Source organism: Eleginops maclovinus, chromosome 2 (genome assembly GCF_036324505.1).
Source record: "Eleginops maclovinus isolate JMC-PN-2008 ecotype Puerto Natales chromosome 2, JC_Emac_rtc_rv5, whole genome shotgun sequence".
NCBI classification, from domain to species: Eukaryota; Metazoa; Chordata; class Actinopteri; order Perciformes; family Eleginopidae; genus Eleginops; species Eleginops maclovinus.
The window spans coordinates 11479669-11494886 of NC_086350.1; the positions used below are offsets into that span (position 1 = coordinate 11479669).

Here is a 15218-nt window from a genome sequence, read left to right on the forward strand (position 1 = left end):
CCACATCCACTACTATCACTCTGCGTACTCATTCACAGTCTTATTTAGCTTTGTGTGTAATTATGCTGTCACTTGACAGGCAGACACCGAGCCCCATGAATACACAGACCCATGCTCGACAATTATCATCCACTGGGCCACTTTGCACATCTAGGTAATGCAATTTTTACACATATATGCATATTTTGCTTGCAATACTCCCCACAAGCTACTGGAAAATATAATGCATTAACATCCAGAAAGAGACCAGTCAAGTGCAACAGTTTCTCAAAGCATAAGTCTACATTTTCACCTACAAATGAATGTTTTTTTCTAAGCGACAGAGGGACATCAGAGACATGCATTTCGATGTGTTTCCTTCTCTTGATGTTGGGAATTCAGTCAGTACTTGAAAGGCTAGTTGTACTGAACGCAGGGATAAGAAAACCACATTTCCTAAATATTATGAGGACTTTCTGAAGACAAATTTGCATCATTGCATTTAAACAGAGCTCTTTAGTTCACTTTGAGTCAGTTACAGTAGTGTGAAATTGAAAGATTACAGCACAAAAAAGACATACAAAGCACTAGAGGCATTCAATCTTAACATCAGCTTGAGCTAGCATGATGTGTATTATCTGGAACAAAGCTTTACAAACAGCTTCCCAGTTTTACGATTTCTTGCACACACACAGCCTTGATCTCAGTCAACCATGACATCTCATATCAGTTATAAAGTAAGTCATGTTTTCTGCTGGTTACTCCTTCCAGGGCGCGGCATTGACAAAGTGCAGGGATGATTACAATGCTTTGCTCCAGAGCTCTGCATTTATAACAGTTTAATGCATCTGTAGATAAAATAACAGAAATTCCTCCCTGTTTCTTGTCTACCACATTCAATTACAAGATTAAAAGACCAGTTTGTTTTGAACATTAGATAGAGTCAGATCGCCTGAAAGCATTTATGGCTTTTAGCATGTCAGTAACAATTAAAATTCAGTAGGGATTCGCCAAAAATCATCCTAATAAAATGAGCCACAGCGAGATGGTAACCCTCGACCCAGACAGATCATGTTCTGTGTTCTGAGCTCTTTGTGCTGTAATGTGCGATCTGAAACCGAGCCCACACAACATCACCTGATAACTCTGTTCTGTGCGGTAGTGCTGTACTCTTTGGCTGCTCACACTCTCCGTAGGCATGCAGCTCCCGGAGTCCTCTTCTCCCAGGAGGCGCAGTGTGTGGGCTGGTGGGTGCAGTGGGTCACCTCCTGACGCCCCCGCCTACCATCGCCACTCTACCCTGCCTGTGAACGCAGAGATGCAAACATATGCAGTATGCTGATCAAATAACACTTATGTGATTTCCAATGTTCTTATTCAGCTAGTTTTTGAGAATTCTCCGTCCTGCAACTTTACGCCACACAGCTGAGATTTATGTTGGTGTATTGTTAAATATTATGTTGGTTTTTTTTGTACATTAAAATACACAAGAACAATGCTTTTGGGATTTACCAACAAAGTAACTTCATTATGAACTGTATAAACAGAGATGAAGGTCATTGGAAAATGTTGATGTTTTGAATGACAGTGTTCAAATTGAGACTCCTGTTTCAAGCATATGTGCAATAACCATTTATCAAGTTCTTGGTGCAGTATATTTTAAATTTTCATACTGTGTGCACACAAGTAGCTGACTTATATAAATTTCAGAGAAGGCACAAAGCTAAGAGGTCATTTCCATTGAAATAACAGCGTTTTCTTTCGCAAGACGTTACAAAACACACCTCCTCAGAAATCGGTCCAGCTCAAGCTAATCACATGAACAGGCCAGCTTCCCCCCGAACCTTTGAACAGGCTAATCAAATATGCTCTCTCTCCCTCCAGAGGCCTAATCCCTCTTAGCTTGGACGTAGAAAACGTGCCACCTGCTTCCGTCGTACAGCTTGAGGCCTGACTGCCCTTGTGACACCACGCTGCCTCTAATCTCTTGAACAAATGCATAGCTTCATCTGGATGCCACTGCTGGATCTGGACTCACCACAGTATACATACATATATCCATCATCGCTCACTAAAGTCAGGCTGGCTTGCAGGCTGGGATTAATAGACTTTAACCAATTGACTATATAAGAAATTAGTTTTTTCTCACTAAGGCCAAAGACTCTGAGAGGAACATCTGTTCCAAATTCCCAAACAAAGGACCAGGAATCAGGCATGGATAACTTGGATTACTGCACATCAATTGGCTACTGCAGTAATCAAGAGGCCTCTGTCAAGCAGAATTTGCAATGACTGTAATGGAGACTTCTGAAGCAACAGAGATGAAACTCAGAGAGACACGGGAGAGCTGGAACTTGATGGCAAACACTGAAGGTTTATTATGAAGTTACGGCTGGAGATTTGACAAGACATTCGCTGCAGCCATGAGTTGACACAACGGTTGCCTGACCAATTCTGAAGATTGACACCAACAGGCAGGAGTAAGGAGAGACGAACCTGAGAGCACAGCACCACAAGGTTGCAGGCCTGTGCTCAACGAGGGCAGTAAAACCAGATATACTGGGTCAATGGTATGGGCCCAGGAAAACATTTCCCCAACAATGACTACATTGTTATTCATTTTCATTTAAATATCGTCTGAAGTCAGAAAAATGAAACTTACAGGGGAGTTAATGTGAAGATGTGTTGAGTTTCACAGAATTTACACCAAGCTTGTGTCACTTCTTTCAGTTGAGACAATACGTTAATGTGTGAAATGCATCATGATACATTTAGTATGAAACATCATCCGTCGCTGAATTGTACTTGACGTGTTGAATCCCCTAATCTACGCTGCATACATAAGAACTTGACTGAACAGTAAATGAGTAAAATCGTGATTTTTGTGTTGAAAGTGCTTTCATCTTCCACATCTGCCTACACAATATTTTCAGGATCAAACCAGACCAGGCTGAGATCTGAGTGTACAGAGAAAGTAGAACACTAGAGTTCAGATGCGAGTTGCCTTTAATTTGCCGATGCAGTATTCCATTCAGGATAATAGAGGTTGTTTAAACAAGGATGGAGATGTCAGGCTACATTAGCATCCAGACAGGCTCTGCACCCAGAGGACTCAGCAGTGCCGGGAAAATCAGTCATTAAATTTGCAGGCGCTCTGCAGATCTCCACTGTCTGTTTATGGGATGCGGGACAGCGTTTTAAGGCCAGGATGTATTTACCCAAGCACAGGTTCATATTTCAGATTCACCCCGCAGATAAAGAATCGCCCGGATCAGATGACACTGAGGCCCAGGATGATTTGGGAGAAGTTCAGTTGTACAGCGATAAGAAATATATTAACGTTTCTGCATTTTGAAAGAGATAGTGTGCCGTCTTTGAAGAGCAGGTTCTTGGAAGTGCCCATTCAATATTTAAAGCATACTATTAAGACACCGGCTACCAAAAGGACTGTGCTAAAAATACACATTTGCCTGTAGTTCAAGCTTGGAATAAAATGTATTATTATACTGAAGGCTTCAAGAACTGCTTACATGTGCATTTCAAAATAAAAGCTCAGCACCAATATAACTCATTTTTGAGGAAGTAATTTCAAGGAAATCAATGAACTGCTGTGTGAAAATCTGTGAATTTGTTTAGGTACACCTGTACAATCGAACACTGTAAATGTTGACAACATCATAGGGAGAGAGTTTATTCAATTGCATGGTCAAGCCATTAATAGCCTATTGGTTTTTGTACGTTCTGTTTATGGGATTTTTAAAACATGTATAGTATTTGCTCACAAGATACTGGCAATTGTCGCCCTTATAGAAACATCTATTCAGTGTCGACGCCATCAATAAAGATGCCTGCAAAAACAAATTGTTATGAATCTTTTCAAGTTTGTTGATGTGGCAGCAATTATTTGAGGCATACAGTTTACACAATTGTTGCTCTGCCATTATCTTTTTGATTGCCGATGTGATGTTTGCTACTCTGCTGACTTCAGCAGCCACATTGACTTTGTCAACAGCTCCTTGTTCGTCTATTGTAAACAAAGGATTTTGTTGTTTCTCATTTCAAGTGCCCTTCCCCCGTCTACCTTTTGCCTCCCAAAGCCCTGGTTTGTTGTTAGAAGCCTTCAATTGGAGCCTGCCCCCTCTCTTGCCTCAAAGCGGGTTGCAGATGAAAAATGTATGACTGTATGCCTTGAAAACCTCCATTTGAAGTGCTGCAGTTCCTCTGATGCTGCCCCCGCTGATGGCGACTGCGTCTGCCGCCTTCGTTCCACCCGCGCTTTGCCTCACAGTGGGAGTGCTAATCAGGGAGAGAGGGTAGGAAGGTGACCACTACACTTACTTTAGCAGTATTCCCTAATCAAGAAAAGACTTCTATATTTTGCCGCTGTATAATAAGACGTTGATTAGCTACTTTTAAAAATCATTGACTGCAAATTCCACCCAGTACAATTCTCAGTACAGCAACACGTCTGCATGAGTGTCTGTCTCTGTCTATAATCATATAAGAAAGAATCATTGTTGTTTTAAATCTCTGGCAAGAGCTGTGATTTGGCGTCTGATTATCTTAATTGTAAAGGCTTTGAGCACTTTCTGGATGACCTTTAATTTCAGTTGGAGATTTATTATCAAGAATTTCCCTCCTTTTCCTCATAGTTGAATGTGCTCACTGAGAGTAACATATTCAACACCATTATTTCAAAAGCCAACTATTGCGAAATTGGTATTTTAATATGAACTGCAGAACTCCGACAAAGCTTTATCCAACTTTTAGTTTTGTTTCTTTCTTTTTTAAGTGATCAGGTCTCTTTAGAAACACCAGAATTTAAGTACAATTTTCCATGAAATACCATGTAAACAAAAAAAAAAAAGAGCTAAAAAAGAGGATCAATCAAACTGGTGAAAGTGCAGTCAGGTTCACCGGAGATGAACAATGGGACAAGTCCTAGACAGTGTTTATGTTTATGTGTATTATTGGGATTGTATAATCCTAAAAAATGAGTATTGCGTAACACTTCAGCTATGCATATTTCAAACACCTGTGAAGCATTGAACCCTCAGTGAAGAAGGATTTAATCACCATACAAAGCCACAATGACAACCCGTGCTCCAGGGCCAAACATGCGGGCCATATTTCTAATGCCTCTTCATCACCCACATCCAGTAACCTGAAAAAATGTTTTCACACATCCCTTTAAACGGTTGTGAAATGTGCATACGATGTAACAATAAAAACAATATGCTAAGTAGTGGATGAGTAACACCATTTAGACTGATTCATTAACAATCAGTTCATATAAGAACAACAAGAGATGAAAAAAATACCAGATCTCTTAAAAATAGTCAAAATAAGGATCTCTTCAGTAAAATGAGAAGATACGATATGAAAATGTGAGCCACAAAGTAATCATAGAGTACATAGAAAGTATAAATAATTTACATTTGACAAACTCTTGTAGATGAATTCCTGTGTTCAAAGACCTTGGCAAAGCCTGCTTTCAAGCACCAAGTCACACTGGTTCCTAAGCAACAGGTAATTTCACAACACATACCGCTGTACGTGCAGCAGCGGCTTTTCATAGCAGGGATTCAAGCCAATTTAAAGTCACATCTGATGGCAACCTTGAGCCACTCAATACTGTTCAAAAACCTCTGTTCAGAGCTGGGGGGTGATGTCACACTTGTCACAGGAATAATAAGTTGAGGACAATGAAGCACAATGAAGGAGCATTCATCTTCAGCAGCACGGTCTTCCTCACGCCGCGTGAAACAACATTCCCCTGCACAAGCTGCCGTCTCCGGGCGCAGCCTCAGGTTACTAAGTTTAAACAAATATGATCAAAACAGACTCATCACAAGGTGGCCTCCGACACATCAGCTTTTTAGAGTTATCAAAATATTGTATTCAGGAAAACCTCATGCTCAAGTTTACATGACTCAGCCACACTGTGAGAAGTACTCAATGTTAAATGGATGTAAAGGGGAGTTATGAGATAAAGCACTGAAGATACACCAAATCAATGTAACGATTATCAAAACATTTGCAGTAACTAATAACAGGAACGAGCCATCACATTTTGAATCATGAGGGAGGATAAGCCCAGTGATTTTCCATAGTTATCTTATTGTTTAGAAAATAAATAAATAAATAATTGATCCACATATAAATTATTTCAATATAACTAAAGGTTGATATGACTTCATTATTTGTGCCAGAAAACCTAATCCAAAAATAATTCAAACTAAAATCATTGTTAATTAACTTTAATATGAAAATGGACTCAACCATAAAGATGTTCATTTGTCTTCAGTAGGGACAAATGGGCTTTGGGGTCACAAAGGTATAGACAAAAGAAAGTATTTGAGAGGGACTAATATATTGTTATTTTTCATCTTTGCACTGTTGTTGTTGTGTTGTTGTTGTTGTTGTTGTTGACAAATGGCAAAAATAAACAATATTGCCAGTCTTGACTCTTTAAGTGTTTTCTATATTAATACTAATATTCTCGGCACTGTATCTGCAGGACTCACTGATAACCTTAAAGATCTCTTGTCTTCAATGGATTGAACTGCACACACTTTGACACTCTTACAGTCCAATCAATACATTCCAAGAATCAGACTTTTTTCTTGAAAAACATGTTGTTGTAAAGCTAGAAAAACAGTAAATCATTTAATAGGATTCTTTGCAAATCTTTTTACTGTTTGAACCATGCAGTGTATGGTTTGCAGCCAAATTCATACAGTAAAAATGTATGTATTCATACACTATGTTCTCAATCAGTATGTAGCTGTTATTAGAAAGCAGGGATTGAAATGCTATCCTTCCCCTCACCTTAGACTCTAACAAACCCCACCATTTTGGTTTTGGGATTCACAGCACAAAAAAAAGAAGCTCTGAGCTGCTGCTGATGGACAACTACACCACACTAGCTCAGTCTCACGGGACCGCAGACTAGTCAATAATTTACAGCAGAGCAAGAAATTCTATAAGGAGCAGAAATATAGTGGACAGTAAAAAAAAAAGGGAGGAAGTGAATAGAGTAGATATGGAGGAGATTGAAGGCTAACCCCTGTTTGCCAGTTTCTGACCCAGCGCAATAAGATGTCAGCGGAGGCTTTCAGGGATCCTAGCTGTCAAACAACTAGACACTTAAGTACAGGGGAGCGGTCAACATGGAGCACAGGAGGAAACACAATCTTCCATTTTCTGTGGATAGTGTTTAACAAATAAATACATTTGATATTAGATCATGTGAGGGAATTGGTGCACTACAGGTATACAGAAGAATCAGATTTTAGACAATGGAGCATTGATGTCTGCAGCTAAATGCAAATCACTGCAGAGCATATTTGCATCAGTGTTAGTTAGCAGCATGAAGACAGTATGAGGGACGATGTTAGATATTAAACTGGCGCGTAGCATGTGTACATCTGACAACAAGCCAGACAAATGATAGAGATAATGATCTACAAAAAACAAATTAACCCAGGTTATTTTACTCATGGAGGGACAAAACCATATGCAACTGAAATATAGTAGAGTAACAAAGTAAGTATGTGTGTTTTTTATATTAAAAAACATGTCTGATTATAATTATGAAAGGAAACAGGAGAAATCTGGTCAAAAAGTCCCTCTTTGTTGCTTTAATTCACAGTATCTTGTTTTTTCCTGTTCAATTTTACATGTAATAAAAAAAATGTGTTTTCAGTCTAAATGATCCAGCATTCAGTGGAATCACAAACACGTTACATGCATTTAAAGGTACATTGCAAAAACTACACAACATCCCAACATGATACCACAGAATAGATGTTATATCAATGCAAGAACAAAGGCTTTTTTTACTTGAAAGCAAACAGCCTTAGGCATGTAACATATAAATGTTGCTGCCTGCTGAATAAAAGGAGGAGTCTTACAGTGCTGCACAGCTCCTGTTCTCCCGAGACAGAAATTCCCAGCAGGTATAAGGCGGGTCTTTTGTCGGGATCAGGGCACACTTTGAAATAATGACGCTCTGTTGAGTTTCTTTATCTGCAGCGCACATCAATGGATCAGTGAAGATGGTGAACAGGGAGAAATTCAAAGACTATTTCTGATACTATTAAAAGTGCTAAAACGCAAAATCAGTCTGAGAAATAAGGTCATTTTGGGGTATTTACTCAAGTTAATTTAACACAAAAGAACCACTCACTGTACCTGTAAAACACACAGAAGATTTTGAACAATGAAATACATTTATCCACTATAATTAGCTACAATAACAACCCTTCTGAATTGACTGCACCTTTGGGGTCTGTTAAGCAAACGGGCCCTGAAGTGCCACTATCCTTCCCCCATATGCACGCCACCTCCCCTCTACTCACTGGGGCACATACATGCAAATGACAATCTGCTGCCGTACTAATTAAGGTCTGCTGTAGGTCACGTGAAAGAGAGCTGTGTGACTCCTTGAGCTCAAAGAGGCGGTTTTTATTATCCAATCACACTGTGAGCAGCCTATTGAGGCAGATACGGTAAGGGCCGGGATGTTATGAAAAGTGTGTCATAAATCATTTTTGAAGCAGCATCTGAGAGACTTGTATAAAAAAAATAAGAAGCGACATGATGTATTCTGCCCTGCCCCAAGTATGCCCGCAGGAGGTTTCCTTACTGGCTTATCCTCAAACCTCTCCAGGAAATGTGACTCAGTTCTCCCCAGCAGTCATCCGGGGAATCAATAGCATGATGTCATTGTGACAGCAGGTGGATATCAAAACCAATACTGATAATACATCAGGGAAACCCTAATCACAAATGCAGTAACATGATATTTGGAAGACAAAAGTGCATGAAAACACTACCGCTATATTAATGCAATATTTTATTTACTGCTGAGCACAACTAAATAGTGCTCTGTGGGCTGAACTACAGAAATCACCTCAGAATTTACATTATTATTATACACTGTGCAAACAGTATCAGGAGGGGACACAATGTTTCTTTGATAATCAACTCCTGTCTTTAAGAATCACCTCTCTCTTTTATCATCTTGTCCTGACTATGAAACACATCAGCTCAGATAATCTGAAAGTCATTTCATTACAGATCTAACACTCCTGTCGAGCACTGCAGCGAATACTCCAATCCAAAAAAGTTAGACATTGTTTTTTTTATTAATTACAAAGACTCCTTTCTCGTGTCAGACCGTGTTTACTGAAACCTTATTTATGGCTGCTAGCATTCCTCCTTTAGTGTTGGATGAATACACGTCTCTTTGTTCAAAAGGTGACATGTGGAGCGAGGCCTTTTGCTAATGGAGTCTGCCGTGAGTGATGTTCGTAGGAGAGCTACGCGGTGTGACGGCACTACAGTCTCTACGGGATTTACCGTCAGCTTCTGAGAACACCCAGATTCCCGCTCGTCTGGCCATTTGTGCTGAACTGACTTTTACAAATCATCACACTGATCACTTCCCTGTCTTCAAAGCAATGACCGTCATCCATTAACAGTGACATGAGTGATAGGAGTGGTTTTAGGAAAACCAAACTAAACTTTTCACTGTACAAATCAATGCATAATCTTTCTGTTTTAGAAAACTATGTTCAACTCATTCAAAGAGGTTATCAAGATTTTGCATGCAGTGATACTATCTGTTGCTACATCCAATTATAACAAAGGCACTGCAGTATCTATTTTCTGTCATAAATGGTCTGACTTGTTCAGAAGTAAACTAAGCTATTATCTCTGTTTTCAGATAAGAATTGCTTCAGTAACACTCATAAAAATATGAATGTTTTATTGCTGCGGGTCAAAATCCCTCCGCTGACAGGAGACCAAACAGAAAAGCAACTATTATGTTGATAAGAAACCATCTTTGCTTTGCTACAATGAATTCTGTTATGAAAGGAAAACAGATATAAGTGCATTTGTGCCCAACGGAAGAAATGTGATCCTTGATATTGATCCACTTAATTGATGACCCACTAGGCTTCATAACTACTGCTGTTGTAGGAATAATAATGAAGACGGTCCCATGCTGAGGAGATTATAATGTAATATTAACAACGCCTAAAAATGTGTTGCATTTGGAAGTTGTACTTATGATTTATGTTCTGATAATTGTTGGGCGATTTCCTCTAATGCTTATATAGTGTATTCATTTAAGGATATGGCATGGGTGAATCTCTGACACAAATAAACTAAAATGCAAGCTTTATAGCACACTGCATATTGCAAACTAGTATTGTATTGCTTAATATTATACACAGTAAGATGATATTGTCACCTAATTTTAGTTTAATTTCCATGCCAACAATCATTATGATATTAAAAGGAATAGTCCAAAAATGGACACAGAGCCTGAAAATATGTAAGTCTAACTATCAGAAATCCACTTGTGTGGGCAGTACTTAAGTGTTCATCTCCTCATGTAGCCTTAGAAATATCCCAATATCACAGACATTTTCTGTGTCTTTAAAGCATAGCAGGATATTCCCCACATCTGTTGATATCTGAGACAGGCTCTTGATTCAGCCTCATTTCAGCAGAGACGTGTGAAAGTCAAGCGGCTCTGAACACACAGTGAGACGCGGCTGCAGCTTCAGACTATGAATACATTATTCATCAGAAAAAAAGCTTGCAACGCTTTGAAAAATGGTCAGACTCAAATAATGCTAAAGGCACGCAAAATAACCAGACGTTGGATTTACAAACCGCATGAAAGGGTCACTTCAGCTTTGATTCTAACTATGGAAAATAGACAAAGGCAATCCTTTTTTTCTTCCTTATCCAATATAATGTTAAATGACTCTTTTTAAACACAGTGGTGATCAGAGCAACCAGCATCCTAAAATAAAAAAAGGTAGGATGTTTTACATTTAATACTGCATTTACACTTAATTTTACCACAAACAGAAGCTTTACTGTATTTATATGATAATAATTTCATAAAGCACACACTTTACATCTCTTAACAGAAACACTACAAAACACTGATGCTAATTCTTGTGTCCCCAGAAAATGAAACCTAAAAAAAGAAAATCTGTATTTCTCTGCCCTGAAATGTCCTCTTTTTCATTGTGGTAGGCATGCTGGGATAACATTTCATTGCATAATTAAAAACTCTGAGATGTGAGAAATGCAAATCCCCCATCAGACTGAGATCGGACATGTTGCTTAAACAGCAAAATGCATATTCATAGCACGTTTTCTGGGATAAATTGCGTGTGTGCATCATTTCAGAGCAAACTGATTACGGTGCCTTTCATTTTCCTTTTCCTAAATGAGACATTTGTTGTGTTTCCCTGTTTTAAAAGCCAGATATAAAAGCTGAATGTAGTTTATTGGCCATTGCCCAATACCCAAGCGATGTAATATCAATCCTTAAGAGTAAAGTACAAAATAAGAACAAACAAAGCAAAGAGGTCACAAGATAAACCTTCATCATCCGAAATTCAACAACAAACCAATAATCCACTGCCGACATGACCCCCGTCGGCAAATCCTTTAAATGTATGCTCACACAGACCACCCAAACAACACACACACACACACACACACACACACACACACACACACACACACACACACACACACACACACACACACACACACACACACACACACACACACACACACACACACACACACACACACACACACACACACACACACACACACACACACACACACACACACACACACACACACACACACACACACACACACACACACACACACACACACACACACACACACAGAATGACAAAATAGAGGCCATGGCAAGGACATCATCTATCACACTGCCACGCATCACCCCAACATCACACAGATATCACACACACCAACATCACACACACCAACACACACACAACATCTAAAAGAGCAATAAATACTCAAGCAGAAAATGCTTGCTCGGTTCGCTTTTTCAAACCATGTGTCATGCTGTTTATCTCACTACAAAGTATGATACAGTACCATAAACCAGGTAAACAGTTATTTAAGTACACCAATACAATGTTTTAAAAGTGTGAAACAGCCATAAAATGAATTGCATCTGTTTAAAGCATTAACTGTTCAGTAATGAGGAAACTGTCAGGGAATTATCGGTTAATTTGTAATTTCCTTGCATTATATTGTAATAGTTAATATTTGTCCACCACTGTTTATACACATTAAAATAATAGGTGTACCTTATAAACCGGCAAGTCACACAACACACAGCTATGATATCTAGTAAGTATTTATCCTGTAAAACCTCCGGTGTAAACTGTCATTTAAGATAAACAGATCATGAAAATCAAATCAAATTCCTGAGTGTGTGCGGTGTGTCTGCCAAGGTGGTTATATAAAGAGGATTATTACACAGAAACTCAAACATGACCCTGCCTCACTGCCATAAATTCAGGCGGCCTTGTCAGGCAGTCGCAGCAGGAACGTGAGAGACTGAGCGCTGCACACCGGCGTGTCTGCGGCAAAGTGATCACGACCACTTTAATAACTATAAGGAAGATTTGTACTTGTCACAGGCTCCTTAGATATAACATCCCATTCTCCGTGCTCATAAGCTGGGAAATAAATCTTTCACTCCCCGGCCCACTACAATAACAGCAATATATCAAAACAGAAACGACCTGTGGGACTGAAATGGATTTCTTTTTCTTTTTTCTAGAGCTCGTTTAAATTCAATCAACTGTAGATGTCAAAAAGCAAAATGAAAGCTAATCTACCACAGATTATTAAAATCCATTAGAAGCCAGAATACTATTTGGGCCCGGCTTTTTAGATTTAATCACAATAATCAGTGTGTCATGATACATCTGGAAAAGGGTTATGTACATAAAGTAAATATAACCTAAGTTAAAAGTATCCTTAAAGCACAATTTCCTAGTCGTCTTCAATAGAGCACGGTGTTCAATTTGAGACTGATGGTCCTATTTAGAGTAAAAAATACAAAAAAGTGTTGTTTGCTTTAGGGTGACGACCTTGTGATTGATAGGTTGCTAACACAAGACATCGCCATGTTTGGGGTCTCTGAGTTTTTGTCTTACTTCTATAATGCTCTCAAAATATGTTTTCAGTTAATTGTAAAATGTTGGTTTCAATAAAAGTCTAATTGAATGTTTAATTCCACCTTTTTGTTCAAAAAACCAAAATGGCAACATCCTAAAACAAAGATGGCAATGGCCAAATTTGCCAAACTCAAGGCTTCCAAACTGTACTCCCCAAACCAACGAGTCACAAAACAGTGAATTTGGAGAGAAGTCTTCAATAAACCAGTAGCAAGAAAACCACTTGTGTCGAGGGAGTTACACTCTGAGTGGATTGAACAACTTCACAGCAAACAGGGACCTGACAAATGTGGACCAAGAGACTTTTTTATAAATCTTTATCAGTACATAATTAATATAGTACAAGCTTGTTGAAAAAGGGTTTCTTGTATTAGTCGCACACAAGAAGTTGACAGCATGTCTCCTAGCAACACCGGGCCTCAGATGTCAGTCAGCTGCTGTCATGGAAACTCCCTTCCAAAGGCTTAAACTTAGACACTTTTACTACTAATATGTCTCAAATATGTTTTAGCCTCGTAAATGCAGCTTCATTGTAGATCCTTACAGCATAAGTGAGAAGAATGTCAATGTCATACTATCCCACCTCAACTAGAATGTAAACAACAATGATACAACAATGTAAATAGTACACATGGACTCATATTAACCCATGGCCATGTGCCAAAGTGTAAATTATTAATTAAACATCATGACGTAAATCCAAGCTGTTTTTAAACCGAGCCAACTGTGTAGAGCTGGAGGGGGCGTGCTGGAATATGCTCACACTTACTGAAATTGTACTGAAATTTACAACTGGCCGACCCAATTCAACTTCATTACAGCTGTCAACAGAGATAAGCAGTTCTTTCATGTCCGCTCAAATGTAGATGTTTTTCCACCTCGAACACACGCAAATCCAATTATGTTCTAATTGAGTGTTACAAGGCTCATTGATTATGACAGAGGCAGTGCAGAAGACTGAGCCAGAGAAAAATATCCCCAGTAATTAGCCCCACGCACCCAGGAGGCCTTCAGCAGGCATGATTTAATACCGATGCAATATTTCTTGATATTACTCAATTTAAACTGACTTCGCCAAAAATAAAATGCCAGGATTTCAAAGCAGATACAATTGTATCTTATATCAAAGAGTGGGTTTAAAAACTTTTACAAGCTCCAAAGTATAGTTATAATAATGTCTTTACAGTATTTCATTGTTCTCTGTGTAAGGGAAGCTGTGTTGGCAGATTGCTAACTCAGTCCGTGTTTTGTTTTTTTCAAAAGAGAAACCACAGTCAGCTTGTTCATAATGGTTTGATAACTTTGCTCCCTCAAAAGTTATTTTAAGTCCATAGACCAAAATGCTGGGAAACAGCAGCAGGGAATATGATGTACTCACTTGCTTTTGTGTAGAGGTCAGGAGCAGGTCATCTTTGGTTGCTGTGTGGAGGAACTCTTGATAATACATAAAAGCTTGCACTTGAGATTCCTTCTTCAGTGTCCCTGGCAGGAAGCTGAAAAAAGAGAAGAATAACAAGCAGGTCTTATATTCAAACTATAGGACACACTTTAGCAGCTGGGTAACCTCTAAGGGTACAATCCCAAAATACAAATTGTTGTTTTACTATGAACATAAACAGAATCTAATTTCAATAAGGAGACTGTTGCCTCTATTGAGGCAGTAAGAGGCTATCACAGCTCAAATGCAATTGTAGGACACCAATGCAAACAAACTGTTGATATAATGATGCATACTTCGAGTTTTTTTGTGAAACTCACAGCTGTGTCTTAATGATAATTGTTAAGAGCAGTTGCAGTAAGGCCAAAACACCTTTTTTTTACCAGCTTGAACATCGACATCTTGATCTGATCCTCTCACAAGCACAGCGTCTGCGTTCAGATGATGATTCTAACAAAAGAAACACAGCAACAAAAAATGCATTATAAACATAAAGGCAAACGTTTTTTGAGATGGTACAAACCCTTCCCATGCTGGTCTGCACAATGATGTTCAATGCGTCACGAATCTGTCTGACAGAAGTCTCCACCACAAGGTCGCACAGTGGGTACTAGAAATGATTGCCCTTGTTGAACTTCACACTCACCTTCGTTCATTCCACTTTGGTGGGAATCTCCTGTGTTGTAAAAAGAAAATCCTGTAAAATAAGAAATATGTGTCTGTATACAAAGTAAATGTTTGCTTTGTCGATA

At 38.9% G+C, this 15218-nt stretch overlaps 1 long non-coding RNA gene across 1 annotated transcript; it reads right to left on the reverse strand.

The window, feature by feature from the left end:
- Positions 1-14405: 14405 nt before the first annotated feature.
- LOC134883110 (uncharacterized) lies at positions 14406-15161 on the reverse strand. The gene is made up of 3 exons (XR_010168233.1): positions 15113-15161; positions 14839-14916; positions 14406-14521 (listed from the first exon to the last, which is right to left on the reverse strand). It is a non-coding gene; the product is annotated as an uncharacterized LOC134883110 (long non-coding RNA).
- Positions 15162-15218: the final 57 nt, after the last annotated feature.